Consider the following 5033-nt stretch of genomic DNA (forward strand, 5'->3'; position numbering starts at 1 on the left):
TGTACACCCCAATGTGCATAGCAACATTATTCACAATAGCCAACATATGGACACACACAACTGGAGTGTCCATCGATAGATGAACGGATAAAGAAGATGCGGTGTATGTATATGTACACACATGCACACAATGAAATACTAGTTTGCCATAAAAATGAGTGACATCCTGCCATTTGTGATAACATGGATGGACCTTAAGGGCATTATGCTAAGTGAAATAAATCAGAGAGAGAAAGACAAATACCATATGAACTCACTTACATGTGTAATCTAAACAAACAAATAAACAAAGAACAACAACAAAACAAGCTCATAGATAGAGATAACAGTTTGATAGTTGCTGGGGGTGGAGCTGGAAGTAGGAGGTAGATGGGCAAAATTGGTGAAGGGAGTCAAAAGGTACAAACTTCCAGCTATAAAATAAATAAGGCATGGGGATGGCAAGTACAGCATGGGGAATATAGTTAATAATACTCTATTGTGTATTTAAAAAAGTTGCTAAGAGAATAAATCTTAAAGTCCTCAAAAAAAAGAAAACAAAGAAAAGATTTCTATAACTATACATGGTGACAAATGTTAACTAGACTTGTTGTGAACATGTTGCAATATATACAAATATCAAATCATTATGTTGTACACCTGAAGCTAACACAGTGTTATATGTCAATTTTACCTCAATAAAAATTAATAAATAATCAAATAAAATGCTTGTTGATTAATTTTTTAACTGTTTGGATAGAAGAAAAGAGACTATGCTAAATGCTTTAACCTTATGTTTTTATATATTTTATTACAATTTTAGCAAAAACATCCATTGTAGATAACACTGGGTAGGTAAAAACAAATTTAGTTTTTAATCTTGACTAGAAAATGATTTATGAATTATGCCCTAAAATTTTTATGCAAAATATTTTGAAATATCTGAATGAAATTTTTCTTTGATAAGATCTAGATCACCAAATATCTAACCCACAAGTAATGTGATTTCAGCCTCAGATTTATGTAATTATGAGTAACTTTTAGTATATTATTAATTAAATAATACCATTTACATCATCTTTAAGGATCAAAATGTAAACTATTCTACCTTGATTAATTTTCTAACTGACAGGTAATACAGTGTTTCCCACAAGTAGATATTATTCATGAATCTGACATTATTAAACTTTATTCTACAAAAATGCAGTTTTGAAATAGAGAATTATTTTTAAAAATCATAAAATGGAACTGTGTTCAGAAAATAATGTAGTTCCAAATGTACTAGTTAATTCTTTACAAGAGTAATTGGGGTTTTTTGTGTACTTTCCTTAAAATGGTAGATTAAAAATTAAGAAGTGGATTTCATGTCATTACAGGTAAGATCTGACATGTCATTAACACACCCAGAGGAGTTTATGACTAAAAATGTGCATACGTTTTTAGCTATGTAATGAGCAAATTTTCAGATGAGAGTCTAAGCAAACTGCAAATAAACCTGTCATATATTTTTCTACCAAAAAGAAAAAAGTATTTGTTCTTGAAAGGTCAAGAGCAATGCTAGCTAACAGTATTGCTCTGGAGATCACTTTATTCTTCAATTGTGTTTTTGTAGCATGTAACCCTGAAGCTCTAACCTTAGCTGGATGAACAATGAGTGGAAATGGCACCAAAGCAGCTGATCTATAGCTAGGAAGTGGCCTAATCATTTTCTTGTAACTACTTGATTATAAAAAGACCCTATAATAGAGAATGACTATTAAAAAAAAAATTCATTCGTAAAGGAGTTCAAATCTCAAACAGGGAAGAAAGTAGATGATGCGAGAATGTAGAAGTGAAGAGAAGAAAGTTAGCTGAAACCATGACTCATCAGAGTCCATGAAATAAACAGAAATGTAAGGAGAACTTTGAAGGGCTGTGGGCTGAATCCACTGAATTGTGGGATGCTAGGGGAAGCAACTGCAGTCTTGGTCTGGAGGTTTGCTAAAGATACATCTTTTTTTTTTTTTTCCTCCATGATCTTCAAGCTCCTGAGAAACACCATCATGTTTTATGTCTGGCTAAATAGTGATTCAAACTGTTCAAAGTGAGAACATTTTCTGTTCATTTACTTTCCTGTATATTCTTTGAAGAACTCTAAAAATTAAAGTCATCTGAGGATGTGTCTTCACTGCAACCCCCCAAATTCCAAGTGACTTAGCCAGACACCTCATTAATTTTCACTAGAGAGTTCAGAAAAGTTTACTTATTTAGGACATTTGCCATGTGAAATTTAGACAAAAAGCAGGCAACAAAAATGGCTGTGTTGCCAAGCCACTAATCATAATTTCTAGGATCAGTCAACTATACTCCTTACTTTTACTGCCTAAGGGGGACTCAGGACGTGCAGATTGCTGAAAAACGTACTGCATGGTTGCCTCAGTGCAGCCAGAAGGCATTCATCCATTTCTGACACCCCATCACCTTTGTGTTCTATAGTTATTTTATTTTTTTTCCACTGTTTCAGTTTTTAAAAATCTTCAGTCTTTTTCAGAGAGATTCCCATCTGCTTAATTTAAAAAATCATCACTAACCGTAGTTGTCTTATAATTAAAGCAAAGTCTACTCAAATTATTTTTGAATTCATATGTTGGGGGATATATCTTTTAACTTGACAATCAGCACTTAAAAGAAACCGTCAGAAGAAGTTGTATTTCTCATGTTTTTATAACAACAGCAGTAGTAACCACACTAACATGGCTGCTCTTTTGAGCTGTTACCTTTTGCCAACCTCTCTGCACTCAGTGCCAAGGGCTTTATCAACATTGTCTTACTTAATCTACACAAACATCTTTGAAGCTCAGCATTATTACCGATATTTTACAGATGATGAATCTGAAACTTAGAGCAGGTAAATAGTGTGTTCGGTGCAGTACAATTATTAAATGGCAGTGCTATCATTGAGCCCAGACTGGTTTGACCTCCAAGCTCTTGCTCTTAACCACCTCATTATCCTGACTTCACGCTTTGTAAAGCATGATATGTTATCATGTATGCGTTCCTTTGGTTGGCTAATTCAAAATTATATGGAGTAGGTCTTCCTAGTGTTATCAGCATCTTACAGATAATAAAATCAAGACATAGAGATTACACTAAAAACACAAAATTATTTGTTGAACCATATCAAAGAGTTTAAGAAAAACTTTTGATTACTATGGTTTGCCATTAGCTTTATGTGATTTTTTTTTTCCTTTTGGCATAATGTTATCTACTAAGATATATTCTAGGGTAAAAAATGAGGGACAATGAAAAAGTTTCGAGATAAAAAGGCAAATGATCACTTTGACATTGATTAAAAACAATAAGAGTAATTGGGAAACTTCTGTGAATTATTTGATCTATTTAGATACCAATGATTTTTGGTTTAGATTTTTTTCCCCCAGTACTTACACGTGGCCACATGCAGCTATTTATTGTACATTTACATTAATTACAATGAAATAAAATTTTAAATTCAATTATTCAGTCACACCAGTCATATTTCAAGTCCTAAAAAGCCACATGTGGGTAGTGGCTAGCATATTTCAGAACACAAATAAAGAACATTTTCAGCATCAGGAAAATATGTACTGCAAAATATTGGTCTAGACACTTAAGCATACGTAGAAATGCCAAATTGGGTTAAGATGTTATCAAAAGCTAATCCTCAGACTTGGTATTAGACAAATACATATGTTATCAATGTGCTGCTTACAAAAATATAAACCTAAATTTTTGTATTCGGTGATTTGAGCTTTAGTTTTGACTGAAAATGGAAAAGAGTCGCAGTTCTAATTTGTTTATTAAAGATTTTTAAATGCTAGATTTACATAATTATGTAAGTTCTGTTTGCAGGTAGAAAACTATAGTAGCAATCCTTTAAGAATATTTTTTCCCCAAAAATCATGGTATCAAATAATGTCTATACAATACATCATTTAAGCTTTACAATAAAGTAGCTTTATCCTCAAATGTTAAAAAATAAATAAGAAACAATTGAGGCTTAGGAAAATGCCCAGCACCCAGTTGATAAATGGTAGGTCTAGATGCAGGGAATTAGACTCAGATCTTAAATATACTAAATATACTCTGAGCTACAAAAGTACATTTATAGTGGAGCTTCCCTGGTGGCACAGTGGTTGAGAGTCTGCCTGCCGATGCAGGGGGCACGGGTTCGTGCCCCAGACCAGGAAGATCCCACATGCCGCGGAGCTGCTGGGCCCGTGAGCCATGGCCGCTGAGCCTGCGCGTCCGGAGCCTGTGCTCTGCAACGGGAGAGGCCACAACAGGGAGAGGCCTGCTTACCGCAAAAAAAAAAAAAAAAAAAAAAAAAAAAATCATTGCTCCAAGGAGCTGGAGTTACTTTGTTGGAAAACGATATTAGAAACCTAGATCTGGGTAAAAAGTATGATTTTTGCTACCAGAGTATAGTCACTCCTAGGATCTCTCAGTGGACAGAGCAAGGGGGTACATGTGCACATTAACTCGTGTATAAACACACACACACACACACACACACATACACACACACACACGTGTATATATGGTAACCATCTGTATTTATGCAAATCAATTAGGTAAATGGTGAGGGTCAGGATTGCTGGATTGTATGATAAGACTGTGTTTAACTTTGCAAGAAGCTTCCAAACTGTCTTCAACGTGGTTATACCATTTTGTATTCCCACCAGCAATGAATGAGAGTTCCTGTAGTTCTGCATTCTCACCAGTAATTGGTAGTGTCGGTTTTTTGGGTATCAGCCCTTTTAATAGGTACATAGTGGTATCTCATTGTAGTAATTAATTTGCATTTCCATGATGACAAATGATGTTGTCATCTTTCCTATGTTTATTTACCATGTGTACACCTTCTTTGGTAAAGTGTCTGTTCATATCTTTCGCCTAATTTTAATTGGGTTAGTTGTTTCCTTCATGTTAGACTTAAAACTTCTTTGTATATTTTGGATCCAAATTCTTTATCAGGTATGTGTTTTGCAAATATTATCTCCCATTCTGTGACTTGTCTTTTTTATTCTCTTAAC

General features: G+C 34.2%; 1 non-coding gene across 1 annotated transcript; it reads right to left on the minus strand.

Moving 5' to 3' along the window:
- Nucleotides 1-2471: 2471 nt before the first annotated feature.
- On the minus strand, nucleotides 2472-2553 carry LOC117198045 (small nucleolar RNA SNORD79). Its single transcript, XR_004478971.1, has one exon. It is a non-coding gene; the product is annotated as a small nucleolar RNA SNORD79 (small nucleolar RNA).
- Nucleotides 2554-5033: the final 2480 nt, after the last annotated feature.

The sequence above is a fragment of the Orcinus orca genome, chromosome 1 (assembly GCF_937001465.1).
Source record: "Orcinus orca chromosome 1, mOrcOrc1.1, whole genome shotgun sequence".
NCBI lineage: Eukaryota > Metazoa > Chordata > Mammalia > Artiodactyla > Delphinidae > Orcinus > Orcinus orca.